A 23,943-nucleotide genomic window follows, 5' to 3' on the forward strand; every position below is an offset into this window, starting at 1 on the left:
TGACTGAAATCACTCCTTTCCTACTTTCTATGGAGTCTTTCTCTTCCTTTATCTGTTGGCATCATTTGATATTCTTGAAATATTCTCTTTTATCTTCTATGACACACATGTCTTCTGCCCATTAATCTTCCATCTCTGTCATAGTCTCATCCTTTTCTCCTGAGTTGTTAATATTGGGATGTTTTAAGGAACAGGCATTGTTTTCTGCAGTTGGTATTTATGTGGCAACTGGCATGAGGTGAGTGGGTGGGAACGTGACATTTAGAGTTAGGTGTGGAGCAGTTTTTGAGAATACCCCTGAGTCCTCACATGAAGTGCAGCATTTATGCTAAACCACCCGAGATTCTCAATGACTGCTGATGTTGTCCTGCAACTGAGATTATGGAACTCACTCCAGAGATTCAAACTCATTGCAGCTACCATTTTGTCTGTTTTTTTTTTTTGTCTGTTCTTAAAGTTGGAGTCTGATATCTATGTTGGAACAGAGTGCAGCAGCAAAAGTAGATGCAATGCATTCACAACAGAGGTTGGAAAACAATAGTCAAGTGCTTGGAGAGCATTCAGAAAGACTTGACAAAAATCAACTCTTCTTTCTATTTTTTCAGCTATTATCTTTTCAATGGTGCTTGCTTGATGACTTCATTAGATTACCATTGTAATGCACCAACTATTACTTGGATACTTTTGCAATGGATGGATACATAGTTTGATTTTTTTGCTAGTTTGGAGAGCCAGACAAGAAACTGAATTGGTTGAAATTTTGAGCTCCCCATCCTGCATGTTTATGATGCTAAATAGAAGTTGCCTTTATTGCTTGCTGTAGAATATAAACAAGTGTCAGCCATCCTAGTGAAGAGGTATCATTTGACTTAATTGCGAATTAAAAACCATAAACCACCTTAAACGTGGAGCTAATGCTACATCAAATCAATACAATAATTGCATGAGGGCAATTGAGAGGCAAATGAAGTTTCCATAGCTTGCATACTAAAAGAAGCCAGTCACCAAAGGAGTCGGGAAGTCCCACTGCATGGTGGCAATTATGATAAATTGCATTGACTGGCTTTTTCTTTGAGGGTGGACCAAACAGGGTGACTCTTTTTTTTGTCTCTGGCAACACAAAGGAAGGGCCTCTGTCCCTGTAGAGACTAATAATTCTTTTTGTGTGCTGGGCTGGAGAAGTTCTTGAAGTTTCATAGTCAGGGAAAGAAAGGGGCTTCTGAGCCTACTTGGAATGCTTTGTATTGAGCATTCATTCTCTTGGAACCCAGGAATCATTTCTTTATAGACCTGACATACTGTGGCAGCTAAATTATGTCAGTGGACTACATCTGACTGACAGATCCCAAATCAGTTGTGCTTTGTTGAACCATTCAGGTGACACTTGTCCTATGTTTGTCCTGGAGAGCAGGCACTGGCAGTCTCCATTCCAAGTAGCTTTTTGTTCCCTTAAAGTGGTCCTCAGTCTTATTCCAAGGATAGCCTGGGATAAAAAGGGGGCAAGTCCCATAATTCCCTTTGTTATGGGATTTGAAGCCCTCTAGCCTAAATAGCTCTCTATCATTCTGTCTCCACAGTCCTAAAATAATTTCCCATAGACATGTATTCCTTTGAGGGTCTGAAGCTCCAGTTAAAATTCAATTGCCTCTGGGAAGGATGAACAAATTAATACCTATTAATACTACAATGTCAAGTTGATTCAGGAGGAAATATCCTTTAGGACCCCAGGAGGCATTCATGAAATAATGCCTGATAGTGAGTCTTGACTAGTGAATCCAATTAGATAGTCCCCTGGCAGGAACCTCAGGGAAGGACACTCCCAAGTAAGCTTGGATGAGGGGAAGGACGAGGACATGACTCAATGGACTGTCATGGTGCCTTAGCTGTGGGCTCCTGGCATCCTTCCTTTCTTCCTGGATTTGTTTGGTCAAGGAGGATGTTTTCACTGCTATCTGGTCTTCAGTAGGTGTTAGGTGTGTGTGTTTGGGATGCTTGGTCAGATTTTCATACCTTGGAGCTGTAGCCATCTTCTTGAGGCCCACCTACTGCTGTGTGTCCAGAGTGTGAGATAGATCTCTGATCACTCTCCAGTCTCTCTCCCTTTCCCTTCCAGAAACTGTCTGTGCTCTCAGCTCAGCCTGGATGCTCCTCCAAACTTCCTGTGCAGCTTTCCACGTTCTCTTCTGGAAGCCGGACCCTACTCCTGGTATTCTCAGCTATAGTTATCATCTGATCCTAGTGAAAAGTCCCTGTTGGGCTACACAATGTTAGCTCCTCAACAAACTTCCCTCTTCTCACCAGATGGGCACTTTCTCTGTGTTTCCTCATTAGTCTAGGGAGAGCCTGGTTGGTTACAAGGCTTTGAAACCTATTATTATCATTACTAAAATTTGATTTATTTATTGAAAGGTAATTTATATAGTACATAATTCAAAAGGCAAAGAGAGGTTTGCAATGAAAAATATTTCTCCCTTGGTCTTCTGACCTCATTATCTGATTTGTATTTTTCAGGCAACCACTGTTATTAATTTTAATATCTTTGTGGAAATATTACATATACACACATGTACATATACATATTTACAGATACATATATGTATATGTACTTTCTTTTACATATACATATATGTGGTTTTTTTCTTTTCATGAGAGTTATACAAGAATATTATTCTGAATCTTACTTTAAAATTAGATTTTTAAAGAGTAGTTTTAGGTTGACAGCAAAATTGAGCAGAAAGTACAGAGAGTTTCCACATATGCTGTTTCCTGATATGTGCACAGTCTCCCTCAATATTCACATTCCACACAGAGTGGTGTACTTGCTACAAATTTGTTTTTTGGCACCGGGGATCGAACTCAGGACCTTGTGCTTTCAAGGCAGGCAGTGGCACCACTGAGCTAAATCCGCGGCCCACTACAATTGATGAACTTACATTGACGTGTCAGTCACCCCAGATCCATAGCTTACATCATTGTTCACTCTTGGTGTTGTGCCTTGTATGAGTCTGAGCAATTGAATAATGATATATCCCTCCTTGTAGTGTCATACAGCGTAATTTCATGTCCCTAAAATTTCTCTTTGCTCCACTGATTCACCTCTCTCTTCTTAAACTTTGTTTTTTGTCTTAAAACTATGTTATGGACATCATTCCATATCACTGAGAGCTATCTCCTTATTTTTCATGAATGCACAGCATTTTGTGATTTAGATGTGCCATAAATTGTAGACAGTTTTTAATCTGTTGCTTTGGGTAAACAATGCTGCAATGAATATCCTGGCTGTGTATCGTTTAGGACATAGACCAAATGTTCAGTGATAAATATTCAAAATAGGTGTCCTGTCCAAAGAGCTTAGGCATTTTCACTTTTAATTCAACTATTGCCCACTGTCCTCTGAAACTTAGATTTAGAATTATGTTCTTCCAAAAAATATACTGAAACTCTAATCTCTCCCCTCCTTAATACCTCAGATTGTGATCTAATTTGGAAACAGTCAGCCAGGTATAAGTAGCTAATTTGAGATCATCCTGGAGTTGGGTGGATCCTAAATCCAACATGATGGTTGTCCCTATAAGAAGAAGGAGATTTGGACACAGACAGAGACAGAAAGAAGACAGCCCTTTGAAGACAGAGGTGGAGATGGGCAAGAAATCCATGGGTCTTCCAGAACCTGGAAGGGGCAGGGAAAGGTCTTCTTGTAGAGGCTTTGGAGGATAATGACTGTGCCTTGCTTTGAGACTGCTAGCCTCCAGAACTGGGAAAGAACAAATTTCTGTTGTTCTAAGTCATCCAATTTGTGATACAGTACTTTGTCACTGCAGTCCTAGTGGCAGAAATGGAACCTAGACCAGTCAGAACTTAAACCTCAAGCACGGTCAGCCCTGTCACTGTGTCACTGCTGCCCACAAAGCATCAGTGGATTCAGAGATCAAAGTTTTCCTTACAGCTGTGGCTTCAGGCAGGTGATGACTCAGAAGTGGGTGAAGTGATTGAAGTTGAGGGCTGATTCTGGGCACTTGGAGGGCATATTTCTGGTGGGCTCCAGAACAGTGGGAAATTCTTCTGTTTCAAATTCCCTCCTGCTCAGGATATGAGTCTATAAACAAATGTACTGCCTGTGGTGGTGTCAGGATGATCAAACCTAATCTAAGCCTTGCTAATGTGACAAGAGAGGATCCCATGCCTGCTCATTGAAGGGTAGGCCATGTCCTTTGCAAGACCAGCTTTGAGACAGGCGAGGCTGTTTGGTTTTGTTTACAGGAGAAAACAACCACTGATTTTCTCTGTTTCCATGGCAATGGGGAGGACCTGGTCTGACTTCTGGGGACATTCCTTCCAGCACACAAGAGTTTGGTGCAGCCCTCCCTGGTCTATGGGGACAAGGAAGAGGTGATTGCTGAGCAGTGGCGGGGGAATTTCAGCCCAGGAGGGGTCCTAGGAGGAGGGAAGGAAGGGACCAGATAGAAAGACCACAGAAACCAACTTCCTGAGTCCTCGCTCCTGATGTCAGCTGTCATCGAGCTTATGGGCATGTCAGAGGTCACCCTGAGTGGTTAAAGAAGAGAAAATAATCTCTGAGGGAAAACTCTGAGCTGAATGCATCCTGAGCAACCTGTGGAGTGCAAGAATAAAATGACAGAACTTTGCATTTGATTTCTGCCTTGTCTCTTTAAAATGTTTGTTTTTTGTATGTGCTTTATGAAATACATAATGTATTAATAAATTATACATGAAGAAAATAAACATTTGCGGCATACTCAGTTCTGTGAAACTGATAAAGGTATGTGTCTGAAGAAATCTGCAGACATTGAGATCAAGCCATCAATCTGTGGCTTGTCTTTTAGGGCCCTTCCCTGTGTCTCACACTCCTCCTTCTCCTCTGCCCAAGTTCTCTTTCCACTACATCTCCAGCTTAACCTTTGGGCTTTAATTCTTGATGTTGTCCATTTGCCCTGAATGGCTACCAATATCTGCTATCTGCTCTAGAGGCAGAGATTTAATGTAGGAATAGTGCTTTTGCCAGTTACCTGCTGTGGGACCTATGGGAAGTTACTCAAGGCTCATACTCTGAGCCCGTCTTCTGGTAAAATGGAACTGGCAACCTCTACTTTGCAGTATTGTCTCGAGGCTTAAATGATATATGTATCAGGTGCTTGGTGTTGTCTAGTAGGCTCTCAGTAAGTGACTATAATATCTTATTATCATCATGATCATTTACTTGATTATTTCATGTTGCAAATCCTACTTGTTCTTCAAAGACTAGCTCTAGGATGCTCTTCTGACTATGCCCACTCTGTCCTAAACCCCTTCTTCCCAACATGCAAAGCATTTATCTGTAGAACTAATTCAACCCTTTCTTGCATATTGCTTTGTGTTACATGCAAATGTTTGCATCATTGCCTTTTACTGCAGGCATCTGCCATATCTCCTGCCTCATTTTGTGATTGTTGATAGTGTTCCAGTCCAGAGGGTTGAGTTAATCCTATTCCTAGTGGGCAGCCATTATTGCCTTTGATCTCCATGAGGCCCTTCTCTGGTGTTATTTCTTTCCCCCTACATCCCTATTCCTTGCACCTATTGTGTCCCATAGCAATCTACTGTCACATGTTTGCAATGCCCTTGATATGCTTTTATTCTGGTAAGATATGTAGTGCACTTTGGTAATTTACATGACTTTGGTTATATTGTTAACGTACCTACAATGATATGCTAGCAAAGTCTTATTTTGTTAATTACGTTTTATTCTTATTAAATGCTATTTTTAAAGCTTTATTCATGTAGCAATATGTACAACTATTTGATGTTTCTTAGTGCTACAGATGAATCTTTAATATGCTTTTGCCACATTTTATGAATTGAATCCCTGCGAGATGGACATATACTTTGCTTCTAACTCTTTGTTATCTGCAATGCCTTTCTTGATGAGCTTCCTTGTCCCTTATGACAAAGACCTGTGTGAGTCTTAAGGATGAGATATGTCCCCTAAGGGTCTGCATGGTGCTAGGGTGAGGCATGTAAGGTGTTAGGGTGTACGACTGAAGGGGGCACTCACTCTCAGGCTGAACAACTGCAGTGTGTGTGAAACTCTCCCAGTTTGCTTTCTAGGAGGGCAGGTTGCCATCAGTTATGGTGATGGTCCCCCTGTTGCCAGTACTTCAGCGGTTCTTGCTAGATAGGAGAGCCTTGGAGTTGGACAGGAGCAGACCCTTGGCACATTGCTCATTTGGCTGCAACCCAGATTGATGAAAGTTGGAATCACCATTCTTCACTGAGGCTCTTTATTTTGAAATCATTACAATGGTTTCCAAAGCTCTTTTTCTCCAAAGACTTTTTCAAATAATTCTCTTACCTTCCCTCCCTTCCAAGAAAATTATTTCCCAGCTCACAGTTGACATGTGAATGTGCCTGTCTTTTGCACATCAAAAAGTTAAGGATACCAAGTACTGCTGTTATTTATTTATTGTTGCACAGAATCCATGCTAATCTCCTCTGTATTGTTCTAACTTTAGTATATGTGCTGCTGAAGCAAGAATTTATTTATTTATTTATTTTTAAGGTTCATGATTTTAGTCAATAAATACAGATTTTTTTTCCTGGTGGCACAAGGCTATCATCCCAGCACTCTGGGAGGCTGAGGCAGGAGGAGTGAAAGTTTGAACCAGCCTGCACAACTTAGCACCCCAGGGAGACCCTGTCTCAAAATTTCAAACAAACAAGCAATGAACTAGGAATGCAGCAGAGTACAAAGGCCCCAGGTTCAATCCCCTGTACGAAGAAAAGCCAAACAAAAAATAAAACAAAATCTGATTTTTTTTTTTTGGTACCAGGGATTGAATTTGAGTCCTTGCGCTTGCACAGCAGGCAGTGAAACCACTGAGCTAAATCCACAGCCCCAAAACCTGACTTTTAAAAGCCCAGTAGAATACTCTGAAGTTAGTTTTATAGGAGCCTCTGGAATGAGTAAGATATGATCTTTATACTCAGGGCACTCATTGATTACCATGGGAAGATAAGAAATACACAGAAAGATAGACAATGATACCAGCTATGAGATGACAACAAGTTGCCGAGGGAGGCCAGAGGCAGGAGCAATTGCTCCCAGCTGAGCAGAACAGGGCTCTGTGTCTGATGATAGCATCTGGCAGGAGCTTTTCATCCCCAGACTGGGCTGTGGCTTTTGTATACATTATCCTTTTACTTTTCCTATCAGCCTAAAGAGGTAGGTCCTAACACAAACGTTTAGTGAGATTAGTGAAGCTAAGTAACTTGGCCAAGGACCTAGTGCTAGTAACACAGGACATAGGACATTCTCATAGGTCATGCTACTTTCCTTCTTACATTCTTCTAATGGTGCCCTTTCCCACTGAAAAGAGAATGAGTATTCTTTACCCTGGCCTACAACATCCTACACAGCCAGGCTCCTTCCTGCCTTTCAAACCTCACCTGGACCATCTTCCTGACAGGCTGCAGCCGCCCTTGTGTTCTGAGTATTTCACAGACCCACCAGGATGGGCTCTCCCCTAAACCTTCACTTCCTGCATTCCCTTTATTGGGCACGCTTTGCCTTCAGACTGGCAGAGCTCTCCTTGAACCCTCTCCCAGGGAGGCCTATCTGGACACGCACACTATCCAGGTACATTCTGTTGTCTAGGCCACATTCTAATTCTTCCCTGCACACATCATCTCTGGATATTTTCTTTCATTGCCCTCTGTTAGAATGACTACCCCATGCTGCAGTGTCTGGCCTGTTTTATATACTATATTTGGGATAGTTCCACCTTGTGGTTGGTGCTCCATAATGGAATTCTGTTGAATGAAAGGATAAAAACCAGGTCATAGAAAAAGGAAGTATATTTTGGGGTTTTTTACTCCAAACTTAATTTTCTCCAAGACTTAGCTTCAAGTGTCAGGCTAAAAAGTTTGAATGGGATTTGCTGAAGTGCAATTTTAGCAAAGTAAGTCTGAAAGAATAAAGTTTCCATCATTTTGGCATTAGGGCAATTGCGACTAGAATTTCAGAAATACTTTATGAATCTTGATTGGAATGATTGTGAATTTTGTGTTCTGTATTTTTATTTTAATATCAAATGTGCTTTAAATGATCATCAGGAAAAAAAATATAATCTTTTTTAACCAAATCTTTGAATAAAATGGATTTTTCCAGAAAATATGCTCTCTAAACCCTAAGGCTTTGTATGCCTCCAATGTCCTCTTTGAGGAGTTGAGTTGGGACAGCAAGAATAACTTTGAGGTGTTCTTGACTATGGAACCCACAGATTCGGGATTTTGTGCTGACAGGGCTTGGCTGCAGTTGTGGTTTTAATGTGTCCTTTAAAAGCTCCTGTACTAGAAACTCAATCCCATATTCATATGTTGATGGGATCTGGAGGTGAGACCTTTGGAGGATAATTAGGGTTAGATGAAGTCATGAGGATGGGTCCCCCCTGGATTGCGCTAGTGGCTTTATAAGAAGAGGAGGAGAGATTGAGGCCCCTGTACCCACTCTGTCTGGTCCTGTGATAACTGCCGCCGTGACACAGTGTGAAGGCTGTCACCCGATGTCTGTACCACTGTGGGCTTCCAGCCTTCAGAATCATGATATAAATAAACTTCTCTTTTCTTTATAAATACCCCAGGGTATGGTATTCAGTTATAGCTACAGAAAATGGACTAACACAGCTACTCTGTCCACTAACTGACCGGAACAACTTCCAGAGAAACAAGCTGGTTTTCTGAGTTGAGAACCATGAAATGGCAGTGGAAGAAACATTGGGCCAGGTTGACTCTCATCAGTATCTTTGTTTATGAGTCTAGATGGGGCTGGCAGATGCCTTGCATTAGCATTATTTAGACATTAGGAGATTCTAATTGGAGACTAACATGTGTCCTCATCACAGTTGACCTTATTTATGGAGTGGCTGACATCTGAATGTCAAATTTGCATCAGTGAATTCTCTCCTCTAATAACCACTTTAATATGTAAATAACAGATTTGCAGCAGGGAAAAATACACGTGACATGCTGATGATTGCTTGTAAGATGTGGCTTTCTTCCGTACACGGAGAGGGGAGAACTGGCAGGTTCCTCCTTTTAATTAGGAGACACTGGCTAAAAGATCAAGCTAGAAAGATCAGCAGATAGATACAGAGTTCCTACGTTGTTTTTCTTTTTTTAAAATTAATTTTATTGGTACATTTTAGGTATACAATATAATGACATTCATCATTGGAAATTTGCACCTTTACATAATCTCTCTTGGTTCTTATTTTTTCCCCCTTCCCCTGTCCTCCCTTCAACCCCTCCATCCCTCCTTATTTACAAAGACTTTGTTTCCATATTTTCATTTTCTCATATTAATTCCATTCCCTTCTTTCCTTTCCCCTACCTCTCCCACTTCCCCTTCCCCTTTGCCCCTTTTCTTCCTATTTCACATTATCTATTATACCTTTTAGTCCTTATTTACACTTTCAGTTTCTCACACTAGAGAAACTATTTGGTATTTACACTTGTGTGTCCTTTTTATTTCATTTCAGAGGATGGCCTCAATATGCATCCATTTAGCTATAAATGTCTCTAGTTTCTCATTCTTTATGGCTGAGTAGTACTCCATTTTATATATAAAAAAACACATCTTCTTTATCCAGTCTCCAGTTGATGGGCACTTGCGCTGTGTCCAAATTTTAGCTATTACAAAGTGTGGTGCTATGAACATGGGTGCACATATGTCACTATGGTATGGTTCTTTTAATTCTTTTGGGAAGACACCCAGAAGGGGAAAAGCTACATCAAATGGGACCTCTAGCCCTAGTTCTTTGAGGTATCTCCCTATTGATTTCCACAGTGGTTGCTCCAGTCTGCACTCCCACCAACAATGGAGAAGGGTTCCTTTTTCCTCACACTCCCCCAGCATTTGTTATTGGATGATTTCTTTTTTTTTTTTAAATTAAATTCTTTTATTGGTACATTGTAGGTATACAACAGTTACATTTCTCATTGGGAATTGTACCTTTACATAATGCATCTTGGTTCTTATTTTTTTCCCTATTCCTAGCCCTCCCTTCACGCCCTCCACCCTTGCCTATTTACAAAGACTTTATTTCCATTTTTTCCATTTCTCATCATTTTTCCTTTCCCTTCTTTCCTTTCCCCTGCCCCTCCCACTACCCCTACCCCTTTGGACCTTGTCTTCCTATTTCACATTATCGATTATTCATTCTACTCATTGGTACATTTTAGGTATACAATATAATGACATTCATCGTTGGAAATTTGCACCTTTACATAGTCTCTTTTGGTTCTTATTTTTCACCCTTGCCCAGTCCTCCCTTCAACCCCTCCATTCCTCCCTATTTACAAAGATTTTGTTCCTATTTTTCCATTTTCTCATATTAATCTCATTCCCTTGTATCCTTTCCCCTATCCCTCCCACTTCCTTCCCCTTTGCCCCCTTTCTTCCTATTTCACATTACCTATTATACATTTAGTCCTTATTTACACTTTCAGTTTCTCACACCAGAGAAACTATTCAGTATTTATATATGTGTGTCCTATTTATTTCACTTAAGAGTATCACCTCAATGTGCATCCACTTAGCTATAAATGTCTCTAATTTCTCATTGTTTATGGCTGAGTAGTACTCCATTTTATAAAAAAACCCACATTTTCTTTATCCAGTCTCCAGTTGATGGGCATTTGGGCTGTTTCCAAGTTCTAGCTATCACAAACTGTGCTGCTATGAACATGGGTGCACATATATCACTGTGGTATGATTCTTTGAATTCTTTGGGGAAGATCCCTAGTAGTGGAATAGCGGGATCAAATGGGACTTCCAGTCCTAGTTCTTTGAGGTATGTCCATACTGATTTCCACAGTGCTTGCACCAGTCTACACTCCCACCAGCAGTGGAGCAGGGTTCCTTTTTCCCCACAGCCCTGCCAGCATTTGTTATTGGTTGATTTCATGATAGCAGCCATTCTTTCTGGAGTGAAGTGGAATCTCAGCGTTGTTTTCATTTGCATCTCTCAAATGACCAGTGATGTTGAACATTTTTTCATGTATTTATTTGCTATTTCTACTTCTTTGTGTGAGAAATGTCTGTTCATTTGAGATGCCCATTTTTGGATTGGGTCTTTAAATTTGGGAGGTCTGATCTTTTTAAGTTCTTTATAGATTTGAGATAGTAGACCTTTGTCTGAAGAAGAGCAGGTGAAGATTTTTCCCCACATTGTGGGTTGTCTCTTCACACTGCTGGTGGTTTCTCTTGCTGTGCAGAAACCTTTTAATAAGAAGAGATCCCATTTGTTGATTGTTTGTGCTAGTTCACGGGCAACTGAGGTTTTGTTCATAAAATCTTTTCCTACACCGATGTCTTCAAGGGTTCTACTTAACCTCTGTTCCAACTGGTTCAGAGTTTCTATTTTAATATTTAGATCTTTAATCCATTTTGATTTTGGTTTAGTGCATGGTGAGAGATATAGGTCTAGTTTTAATCTTTGGCAAGTTGAAGCCCAATTTTTTCAGCACCATTTATTAAAGAGGCTATCTTTCCTCCAGTGAGGGTGTTTGGCTCCTTTATCAAAGATGAGGTGGCTGGGTGTGTCTCGTGTTCTTTCTGCATCTTCTAATCTGTTCCACTGGTCCTCAAGTCTGTTTCTTTGCCAGTACCATGCTGTTTTTATCACAGGAGCTTTGTAGTATAGTTGCAGGTTGGGGATTGTGATACCCCCTGCCATGTCTCTGTTACCTAGAATTGCTTTTGCTATTCTGGGTCTCTTCTTGTTCCAAATGAATTTTTGGGTTGTTTTCTCAAGGTCCATGAAGTGTGCTGCTGGGATATCAATTAGAATTGCATTAAATCTATATAGCAGTTTTGGAAGTATAGCCATTTTCACTATATTAATCCTTCCTACCCAGGAGCAGGGGATGTCTGTCCATTTTCTGATATCATCTTCAATCTGTCTTTTCAGAGTGCCATAGTTTTCAGAGAAGAGGGCTTTGATTTCTTTTGTTAGGTTGATTCCTGGGTATTTCAGTTTTTTGGATGCTATTGTGAAAGGAATTATTTGCCCTATTTCTCTCTCAGTGAGTCTGTCATTTGTGTAGAGGAAAGCTATTGATTTTTGTGTATTGACCTTGTAACCAGGTACTTGACTGAATTTGGTTCTTAAATCTAGAAAACTTTTGGTGGAGTTCCTAGGGTGTTCTATATAGAGTATCATGTCATCTGCAAATAATGACAAGTGGACTTCTTCATTTCCTATCTTTATTCCTTTTATTTCTTTCTCTTGTCTAATTGCCATGGCTAATGTTTCCAGAACTATATTGAACAAGAGTGGTGATAGTGGACATCCTTGTCTTGTTCCTGATTTTAGTGTGAAGGATTTCAGTTTTTGACCATTTAGTATGCTATTGGCTGTTGGTTTTTCATAGATGGCTTCTATCAGTTTAAGGTAGAGACCATCTATTCCAATTTTCTGTAGGGTTTTTTTTTTTTTATCATAAATGCATGTTGGATTTTGTCAATGCTTTTTCTGTGTCTATGGAGATAATCATATGGTTTTTGTCCTTGGCTCTATTGATATAGTGTATTACATTGATTGATTTGTGTATATTGAACCATTCCTGCATCCCTGGGATGAATCCCACTTGATCAGGGTGTATGATCTTCTTGATGATCTTCTGCATTCTGTTTGCCAGTATCTTATTAAGGATTTTTGCATCTATGTTCATTACTGAGATTGGCCTATAGTTGTCTTTTCAGTTGGGTCTTTCTCTGCTTTGGGGATCAAGGTGATGCTTGTTTCCAGGAATGATTTTGGGAGTATTGCTTCCCTTTCAATTTCATTGAAGAGTTTAAACAGTAGTGGCAGCAGTTCCTCTCTAAATGTCTTGTAGAATCCAGCAGTGAAGCCATTAGGGCCTGGGCTTTTCTTAGTTGATAAGTTTTTAATTACATTTTCAATTTCATTGCTTGGTATTGGGTTGTTCAGAAGTTTTAGGTCTTCTTCATTCAACTTTGGTAATTCATATGTATCTAGGAATCTGTCCATTTCTTCTGTGTTGTCTATCTTATTGGCATATAGGTTCTGGAAGTAGGTATTGGTGATCCTCTGGATTTCTTCTGGGTCTGTTGTAATTTCACCCTTTTCATTCCTAATTGCATGGATTTGGGCCTTTTCTTTCCTTTTTCTGACAAGGTTGGCTAAGGGTTTGTCAATTTTGTTTATTCTTTTGAAGAACCATCTCTTGGCTTCATTGATTTTTTGTATTGTTCTCTTAGTCTCCATTGCATTGATTTCTGCTCTGATCTTTATAATTTCCTCCCTTGTATGAGCTTTGGGGTTGTCCTGCTCTTCTTTTTCTAGAAGCTTGAGGTTCAACATCAGCTTGTTTAATTGGGCTTGTTCTGTTTTCCTAATATGTGTATTCACTGCTATGAATTTCCCTTGTAACACAGCTCTTACTGTGTCCCATAGATTCCGATATGTTGTATTGTCATTGTCATTTAATTGAAGGAATTGTCTGATTTCTTCTTTAATTTCCTCTGTGACCCATTGGTTATTCAGAAGTGTGTTGTTCAATTTCCACGTGTTTATGAAATTTTTTGAGTTTCTTTTGCTATGGATTTCCAATTTCGTCGCACTATGGTCTGATAATATACCGGGGATGACTTCAATTCCTTTGCACTTACTTAAACATGTTCTGTGTGTGAGTATGTGGTCTATTTTTGAGAATGAGCCATGTGCAGCTGAGAAGAATGTGTATTCTGATTTTGTGGGGTGGAAGACTCTGTAAACATCTGTTAAGTTCATTTGTTCCAGAGTTTGATTGAGTTCTAGTATTTCATTACTTATTTTTAGTCTATTTGATCTATCTGTTTGTGACAGTGGGGTGTTGAGGTCCCCCACTACAATTGTATTGGTGCATATATGACTTTTCACATCTGTTAATATTTGTTTTATATAGTTGTGTGCACTAGTGTTTGGTGCATAGATATTTATGATTGTCATCTCTTCCTCTTGGATTCTTCTCTTTACGAGGATGTAGTGTCCTTCTTCATCTCTCTTCATCAGTGTTGGTTTGAAATCTACTTGATCTGCAAAGAGGATAGCTAGTCCTGCTTTTAATTTTGGGTTCCTGTCGCATGGAGTATTGTTTTCCACCCTTTAACTTTCAGTCTATGAGTTTCCTTTTGAATTAAGTGTGTTTCTTGTATGCAGTACATTGTTGGATTTTGCTTCTTGACCCATTCTGCCAGTCTATTTCTTTTGATTAGTGAATTGAGACCATTAACATTGATAGTTATAACTGAAACATATTGACTTGTCATTGCCATAACTTTTTCTTTTTGTTGGGTTCTCCCCATTTCCATTTAATTTCTTATCATGCCAGATGGGTTCATTCTGCTTTGCTTCCTGGGGTTGTGATCCTCAATGTCTGTTCCTAGGATATTGTGTAAAATTCTTTGGAGTGCTGGTTTGGTATTCAGGAAGTTCCTAAGGTGCTCTTTGTCATGAAAGTATCTTATTTTTCCATCCATTTTGAAAGATAGTTTTGCAGGGTACATCAATCTGGGTTGGAGGCTGTTTTCTTTTAGGGCTTGGAATATGTCACTCCAAGCTCTTCTTGTCTTGAGGGTTTGTGTTGAGAAGTCTGCTGTGATTCTGATGGGCTTTCCTTTGTATGTGATTTGTTTTTTTTCTCTAACTGCTTGTAGAACTTTGTTCTCCTGTTGTGTTTCTTGAATCTTAACAATTATATGCCTATGTGTAGATTTTTTTTTGATCAAGGCTATTTGGAGTCCTATATGCCTCACTTATCTGTATGTCAAGCTCTTTCCCCCTCCTTGGGAAGTTTTCCGCCATTTTTTCTGTGAAGAGTTTTTTTATGTCATCTGCACTCTCACCTGTTTCTTCATTGAGCCCAATCAGTCTTATGTTACTCTTTTTTGCATCATCTAGCTGCTGCTGGATTGATTTCTCATGTTCCCTTATAATTCTGAAGCAATTTTTCTTTTCCTGGTCACTAATTGCAATCTTATCTTCTATATCTGAAATTCTGTCCTCACATTGGCTCATTCTGCTGTGTAGACTTTCAGTGGAGTTTTTCATCTCCTGGAAATCTATTTTTGCATCTGTTTTATAGATTCCATTTGTTTCCTATGTTGGGATTCTATCATGTTCCGCAGCTCCTCTCTAGATTTATTAATCATGTCTTGCACTAGGGACACAATTTCTCCTGTTATCTGAGAAATTATTTCTGATTTCATTTTTTCCAGATCCCCTTTTGTTGCCAGTTCAGTGGGTTGAGGTGGTTGAGTGTGAGAGTGTTCCATCTCATTTCCCTTTGGGGTTGCTGTAGGTGATCTGCAAGTCTGGTTTTGAGACTTATTTACGTGTTTTCTCATTTCGACTGGGGCTGGGGGCTGTTAGTGCCTGGAAAGATTACCTCCTCTGAGCTGGGAGAGGTGGGACAGGGGCCGGGAGCAGCGGTAGGGATGGTGGCCCAAAAGCCCTTTCCTGTGGGCTGGGAGCAGCGGAATGGATGGTGGCTGGGAAGCCCCTTCCTCTGGACCAGGAGCAGTGGGACGGCAGCTCAGAAGTCCCTACCTCTGGGCGGCAGCAGCGGGACTCAGTACTGTGGTCTGGTGGTCTGATATCCTCTGCGTCTTTGTAGTGTGGAACCAGGTGGCTGCCTGTCTGCAGCAGGGTGATTCAGTATCTTCCGCACGACTTGGGACCTCGGTAGGGCGTGGGCAGATCTGGATTATTTCTTGATAGCACCCCTTGTTTCTGGGATGAGGTGGAATCTCAGTGTTGTTTTCATCTGCATCTCTTGAATAACCAGTGATGTTGAACATTTTTGCATATAATTATTTGGTGCTTTTACTTCTTTGTCTGAGAAATGTCTGTTCATTTCAGATGCCCATTTTTGAATTGGGTCTTTGAATTTGGGGGGTCTGATTTTTTTCAGTTTTTATAGATTCGAGATAGTAGTCCTTTGTATAATGTACAGCTGCTAAAAATTTTTCCCACATTGTAGGTTGTTTCTTAGCTCTGTTGGTGGTTTCTCTTGCAGTGGAGAAGCTTTTTAATAAGATGAGGTCCCAGTTGTTGATTCTTTGTGCTAGTTCCCGTGCTACTGAGGTTTTGTTCATAAAGTCTTTTCCTATGCGAATGTTTTCAAGATTTCTACCTAACTTGTCTTCCAGCAAGTTTAGTGTTTCTGTCTTAATATTTATTTATTTATTTATTTACATTAAAAAAAAATTTTTTTTGGTACTGGGGATCAAACTCAGGACCATGCACTTGCACGGCAGGCACTGGAAACACTGAGCTAAATACACAGCCCTCTGTGTTAATATTTAGATCTTTAATCTACTTTGATCTTAGTTTAGTGCATGGTGATAGGTATGGGTCTAGTTTTAATCTTTGGCAGGTTGAAATCCAGTTTTTCCAACACCATTTATTAAATAGGCTATCTTTCCTCCAGTGAGGGTGTTTGGCTCCTTTATCAAAGATGAGGTGGCTGAGTATGTCTGGAGTTGTTTCTGCATCTTCTAATCTATTCCACTGATCCTCGGGTCTGTTTCTTTGCCAGTACCATGGTGTTTTTATCACAGTAGCTTTCTAGTATAGTTTTAAGTTGGGGATTGTGGTATCCCTAGCCACATCTCTGTTGCCTAGAATTGCTTTTGCTATTCTAGGTCTCTTCTGGTTCCAAATGATTTTTTGGATTGTTTTCTCTAGTTCTGTGAAGTATATTGTTGGAATTTCACTCGGCATTGCATTAAATCTATATAGCAGTTTTGGAAGTATGGCCATTTTCTCTATATTGGTTCTTCATACCCAGGAATAAGAGATGTCTTTCCATTTTCTTATATCCTCCTTGATCTCCTTTTTCAGAGTGGTGTAGTTTTCAGTGTAGAAGTCTTTTGCTTCCTTTGTTAGACTGATTCCTAGATACTTCATTTTTTGGGATGCTATTGTAAAAGGAATTGTTTCTCTAATTTCTTTCTCAGTGAGTCTGCTATTTGTGTATAACAAGGCTATTGTTTTTGAGTGTTGACCTTGTATCCAGCTACTCTACTGAATCTGTCAAATAAGTCCAGAAGTCTTTTGGCAGAGTGTTTTGAGGCTTTTATGTACAGTATCATATCATCAGCAAATAATGACAGTTTAACTTCTTCCTTTCCTATCTTTATTCCTTTTATTTCTTTCTCTTATCTAATTGCTGTGGCCAATGTTTCCAGAACTATATTGAACAGGAGTGGTGATAGTGGACATCCTTGTCTTTTTCCTAATTTTAGCATGAAAGTTTTCAGTTTTTGACCATTTAGTATGATGTTGGCTGTCAGTTTTTCATAGATAGCCTTAATCAGGTTGAGATAAAGACCTTCTATTCCAATTTTCTGTAGGGTTTTTATCATGAATGGGTGTTGGATTTTGTCAAATGCCTTTTCTGCATCTATTGAGATGATCATATTGTTTTTGTCTTTGACTCTTTAAGAATGTTGAACCATCCTTACATCCCTGGGATAAATCCAACTTGGTCAGGGTGTATGATCTTCTTGATGACCCTCTGTATTCTGTTTGCCAGTATCTTGTTGAGGATTTTTGCATCTATGTTCATTAGGGAGATTGGCCTGTAATTCTTTTTGGGTTGGGTCTTTCCCTTGTTTTGGAATCAAAGTAACACTTGCTTCTAGGAATGAATTTGGAAGTATTGCTTCCCTTTCAACTTCCTTGATGAGTTTAAAGAGTAATCATGATAGTTTTTCTCTAAACGTCTTGTAGAATTCAGCAGTGAAATCATCAGGAAATGGGCTGTTTTTGTTTGTAAATTTTTTATTACACTTTCAATTTCACTTACTGTAATTGGGTTGTTTAGAATTTCTATATCTTCTTCATTTAACTTTGGCAATTCATACGTATCTAGGAATCTGTCAATTTCTTCTGTGTTTTCCATTTTATTAGAGTACAGGTTCTCAAAGTAGGTATTGATCCTCTGGATTTCTGTTGGATCTGTTGTGGCTTCACCTTTTTCACTCTTAATTGGATGGATTTGAGCCTTTTCTTTCCTTTTTTGGATAAGGTTGGCTAAGGGTTTATCGATTTTATTATCTTTCAAAAAACCAACTCTTTGATTCATTAATTTTCTGTATTGCTCTCTTAGTCTCCATTGCATTGATTTCTGCTCTGATCTTTATAGTTTCCTTTCTTGTACGAGCTTTGGGTTTGTTATGCTCTTCTTTTTCCAGAAGCTTGTTCTGCATGAGGTTATTTATCTGAGTTCTCCCTGTTTTCCTAATATGGGCATTCACTGCTATGAATTTCCCGCATATAACTGCTTTCACTGGGTCCCATAGATTCCTGTATGTTGTACTTGCCATATCATTGACTTGTAGAAACTGTCTAATTTCTTATTTAATTTCCTCTGTGACACATTGGTTGGTCAGGAGGGTGTTATTGAATTTCTATGTGTTTGTGGGAGTTTTGCAGTTTCTTATGTTATTGATCTCCAATTTTATTGCACTATAGTCTAATAATATACAGGAAGTAACTTCAATTCTTTTACATTTATTTAGACATATCCTATGAGCTAGGATGTGGTTTATTTTGGAGAACGACCCGTGTGCAGCCTAAAAGAATGTGTATTCTGATTTTGTGGGGTGGAACACCCTGGTAAACATCTATTAAGTCCATTTGTTCAATAGCTTGGTTCAGTTCTAGAATTTCATTGTTAATTTTTTGTCTAGACGATCTGTCTATTTTTGATAGTTGGGTGTTGAGGTCCCCCACTACAATTTTATTAGTGCCTATTTGGTTTTTCATGTCCATTAGCACTTGTTTTGTATAGTTGGGGGCATTTGTATTTGGTGAATATATATTTAGGATTGTCATCTCTTCCTCTTGGATTGTTCCCTTCACAAGTATGTAGTGACCATCTTTGTCTCTCTTAATTAGTTTTGGCTTGAAATCTACTTTGTCTACAAATAAGACTGCTACCCCTACTTTTTTCTGGGTTCCTATGGCATGGTGAACTGTTTTCCATCCTTTTACTTTCAGTCTATGAATTTCCTTTTGAGTCAGGCGTGTTTCTTGTATACAGCACCTTGCTGGATTTTGCTTCTTGATCCATTCTGTCAGTGTATTTCTTTTGATTGGTGAATTGGGGCCATTAACATTGATAGTTATTATTGATAGATATTGACTCATCCTTGTCATGATATTTTACTGTTGTTGGCTTTTTTATTTCTTATTTTTTCCCCCTTTCCCTTTAGTGTCTTACCTTGCCTGTTGGCTTCCCTTGGTTGGACCTCATGGAGTTGTGACCTTCATTGACTTTTTGTTGGATATTGCTTAGAATTGTTTGGAGTGCTGGCTTGGTGTTCATGAAATTTCTCAGGTGTTGTTTGTCATATAAGTATCTAATTTCCCCATTGATTTTGAAAGATAATTTTGCAGGATACAACAGTCTAGGTTGGAAGCTATTTTCTTTTAGGGCTTGAAATACTTCACTCCAGGGTCTTCTTGACTGGAGGATTTATGTTGAGAAGTCTGCCATGATTCTGATGAGCTTTCCTTTGTAGGTGATTTGTTTCTTTTTGCTAACTGCCTGTAGGGTTTTGTTCTTCTGTTGGGTTTCTGGGATCTTGACTATTATATGTCTAGGTGTAGATTTTTTTTGATCATAGCTAGTTGGAGTTCTATATTCCTCACTTATCTGTATGTCTAATTCTCCACCTCTGTCTGGGAAGTTTTCTACTATTATTTCTGTGAACAGTTTTTTTATGTCAATTTTACTTTCTCTTGTTTTTTCCTGGATGCCTATCAGTCTTACGTCATTCTTCTTTGCATCATCTAGTAGCTGCTGGATTGATTTCTTGTGTTCCCTTACTATTTTCAAGAAATCTCTGTTTCGATGGTCCTTAACTGCAATCCTGTCTTCTGTATCTGATATTCTATCTTCACATTCCCTTAATCTGCTCTGCATACTTTCAATAGAATTTTTAATCTCCTGAATATCTGTTAGAATCTGTTTCATGGATTCCATTTCTTTCTTACGTTGTGTGATCATGGTTTCCATTTCTTTCTTATGTTGGGCATTCATGGCTTCCAGCATGGTTCTGAGCTCATCTATTTTTTTAAATCTGTTTCTGTTTTAGAGCCTCTAATCATGTCTTTCAGTCTGCTCACCATCTCTGTTGTTATCTGGGAGATTATTTAGGTTTTGAATTTTTCTAGAGCCTCATTCATCTGTTTTGTTACTTCCTGTGCTATCAGTTCAGGGTGTCCAGGTGGTTGATTATCAGACTTTTCAACCTCATTTCCCCCAGAATTTGGCTTTTGTGGGGTGGACGTCTGAGTTTGTGCCTTGACTAAATGTCTTCTCATTTTTGTTTTTGGTACTGTACTCGGTTTAATTCCTGGGTTGATCCTTTGAAATTGCTTATTGTAAGTATCTTTGTTGCTTGTATTTAGAACCCTTATGCGATGATTGCTTCTCAGAGGTATTTTCCAGATATAGCTGGTCTTTAGGTTTTGAATCTCTAATGACTCTGAGGCTATCTCATTTCATTATACCAGGAAGGACAGCTGATTAGATCAATCACAACACCTTAGCCCAAGTGATACAATCAGCAACACCATAGCATCAAATGCAGCTTAGAAAATGACAATTTGTGGTAGTTATTAATCTATCACCTTTCACTGTGTGAATTAGATCAAAATCAAGGACCAACCCAACATATGTTTATAGTGAATAAACTCTTCAATATAGCAACTTTCCCCCTTGGGATAGAGAGCTAGAAGGAGCTGTGGAGGGAGGGATAGATAAGTAAAAGGATAGGTAAAGGTTAGCAGTGAGGCCAGTAGACACAAGAAGATCACACAAACTCTATGAATCTGTTGAAGAGAAGAGGAAAAGACAAAATGAAGGAACAAAGATGAGAACAGAACAACCTAACAACAATAGGAAGGCTAGAAATTGCATTTACTTTGCTTTAAAACTAAAACTAATGCAACTGAGAGGAGGAAAAACAGCAGAAAAGAAAAATAAAGAAGAAATCTGAATTTCGGCCAGAACAGGAACAAAAATGGAGATGAAGAATCATGTGGGAAAGCAAGGGAGCGAGGGGGGGGGGGAGAGAGAGAGAGAGAGAGAGCAAGAAAAGAGAAAAGAAAGAAAAAAGAGAAAAATAAAAATTTGAAAAGAGTAGAAAAAAATAAAAATGAAAAAGAAGAGCAAAATAAACAATAATTTTGAAAATAACAAGTAACAAATAAAAATAAAGGGCTTCCTTCAGGGTATGTCTCTGCTGTCACAATAGTCAACATGGGCAGCAATGTGCAGATACAAGTCAATGAGTCAGCAAGCCAGTCATAGACCCATGAGATTCAGGCAGATTTCTGGCTGCAAGTCCCAAGTTGAGCTCCCTGTCTTCCTGCAGGGTTGAACTCTGCAAGATTCTACTGTAAGTTACAGCTGCCCTTCCCCTGAAGATAGTTCAGGTTCCAATGGGAGGTAATGATCTCTCTGACTTACCAAGTATGGTGGTCTGGTGTGCCTGTATTGCAGAGATTCTCTTGACTTTTCCAGTGGGCTTCAGTTTTCATCAAGGAGCCTGAGAGAGGCCCTCTTTGTGTTGTTCACTTCTCCTCTATCTTCTGTATCTCAGGACAATGGCCTTTATGACCTCCTGTGCCTCTGTAATGTGGAACCAGGTAGGGGCACAGCCAGGAGACCAGAGGTGGGGTGTGGGAGTGGGGATGCTGCAGGCTCCTGCGTGGCTAAGCTGGTTGCTGGTGGATCGCTGTTGGGCAGGGCAAGGGCAGGATGGAGCAGGGTTCCACGGGGCTGGCCAGGGTCCTCACCATCTGCCAACTGTGTTTAATTTCTTATCGTGCATGATGGATTCATTCTGCTGGTCTCTTTGTGGTTGTGATCCTTGTTGTCTTTTCCTAGGATATTGTGTAAAATTTTTGGAGTGCTGGTTTGGTATTCATGAAGTTCCTAAGGTGCTCTTTGTCATGGAAGTATCTTATTTCTCCATCAATTTTGGAAGATAGTTTTGCAGGGTACATCAATCTGGGTTGGAGGCTGTTTTCCTTTAGGGCTTGAAATATATCACTCCAAGCTCTTCTTGCCTTGAGGGTTTGCATTGAGAAGTCTGCTGTGATTCTGATGGGCTTTCCTTTGTATGTATGTGATTTGTTTCTTTTCTCTCACTGCTTGTAGAATTTTGTTCTTCAGTTGGGTTTCTTGAATCTTAACTATTATATGCCTATGTGTAGATTTATTTTTGATCAAGGCTAGTTGGAGTCCTATGTGCGTCACTTATCTGTATGTCAATTTCTTTTCCCCTGCTTGGGAAGTTTTCTGCCATCACTTCTGTGAACAGTTTTTTTTTTAATGTCATCTGCACTCTCTCCTGTTTCTTCATTGACTCCAGTCAGTCTTATGTTATTCTTCTTTGCATCATCCAGCAGCTGCTGGATTGATTTCTCGTGGTCCCTTACAATTTTAAAGCAATGTTTCTTTTCCTGGTCACTAATTGCAATCTTTTCTTCTATATCTGAAATTCTGTCCTCACATTGGCTCATTTTGCTGTGTAGACTTTCAGTGGAGTTTTTCATGTCCTGGAAATCTGTTTGCATGTGTTTTGTGGGTTCCATTTGTTTCTTATGTTGGGATTCCATCATGTTCCTCAGCTCCTCTATTTTTTTTATCTGGGTCCTTTCTAGACTTAGTAATAATGTCTTGCATCATGGGCATGATCTCTGCTGTTATCTGAGACATTATTTCTGATTTCATTTTTTCCAGATCCTCTTTTGTTGCCTGTTCAGGGAGTCCAGGTTATTGAGTATCAGATTGTTCCATCTTGTTTCCCTTTGGGGTTGCTTTATGTGATATGAGAGTCTGGCTTTGAGACTTGTTTAAGTGTGTTCTCATTTCAACGGGGGGTTGGTGAAGGATATGTACTGCTGGCACCCATGCAGCTGGCTCTGGGGGTGGTCGTTTGGTGCTCTGGAAGGCTCACCTTCTCTGCACTCGGTTCAGCTGTGCTCCTCTGCACTGGGAGCGGTGGTACAGCGGCCGGGAAGGTTCACCTCCTCTGCCTCCTATGTTGTTAACATACTCAGATAAGTACTGGGAGAAACCCAGTACTGCAGAGAGATAGGTTCTGCCCACAGAAAACCTGAAGCAGGTATAAGGTGGAATGAAAAAGGTATATAAATCAGTATACTTCACAGCAATAGGTGAGGAGGTCAGAAGGGAGAGGTACAAGTGACATTATTTTGTGGTTTTCCAGGTGGACCCTGGAAAGATTTTGTATTAATCAGGGGCATAGTTCCAAATCCCAGAAAGCCCCATGCCTATGCCTTAAATGGATAGGCCAGAGTTGTGTCATACCACAAGAAGGGTCTTCTTGGGTAGGAAGTCCAGGCCAGGCACAGTAAGTTACAGGAACCCAGGCTCTTTCTAGCATTTCTATATCATCACTTTTAGTGTGAAGGCCTTTCTCTTGTGTTTGTTGCCTCATGGTTGCAAAAGATCTGCTTTTCCTCCAGAACTTGATTCACATTCTGTATAGGAAGAAGAAATAGGAAAGGTAGAGGGAGTAAAAGTTCTTCTCTTTAAGAGAATTAAATTTTTAAAAAAATTCTGGAAGAAAAACATTTCTCAGTAAATTATATCTTATTGTCTAAAACTGTTATAAGGTAGCCCTAGCTGGAAGATACTTAGGAAGGAGAGGATTAGGGTGAACAATAGTGTCTGCCTGCCACAGGTATGGAGGAAGCCACGATGCTATGGTATAGGTAAATATTTTGACATGTGTGTATGCATGTGACTCAGTTAGTTTGAGCTGCTACAACAAATTACCATAGACAAGGTGGTTTAAATAAGAGAAATTTATTTTTCATGGTTCTGGAGGCTGGG

At 39.6% G+C, this 23,943-nt stretch overlaps 1 long non-coding RNA gene and 1 pseudogene across 1 annotated transcript in view; one reads left to right on the top strand and one right to left on the bottom strand.

Moving 5' to 3' along the window:
* The window catches only part of LOC147824877 (uncharacterized), a 240,201-nt gene that overhangs the window by 167,315 nt on the left and 48,943 nt on the right, over window positions 1-23,943 (top strand). The window lies entirely within an intron of this gene.
* On the bottom strand, window positions 6,430-6,529 carry LOC147824878 (U6 spliceosomal RNA; annotated as a pseudogene).

Source organism: Heterocephalus glaber, unplaced genomic scaffold, assembly GCF_053883595.1.
Source record: "Heterocephalus glaber isolate CG9 unplaced genomic scaffold, H.glaber_assembly_v1.0 deba00001531, whole genome shotgun sequence".
NCBI classification, from domain to species: domain Eukaryota; kingdom Metazoa; phylum Chordata; class Mammalia; order Rodentia; family Bathyergidae; genus Heterocephalus; species Heterocephalus glaber.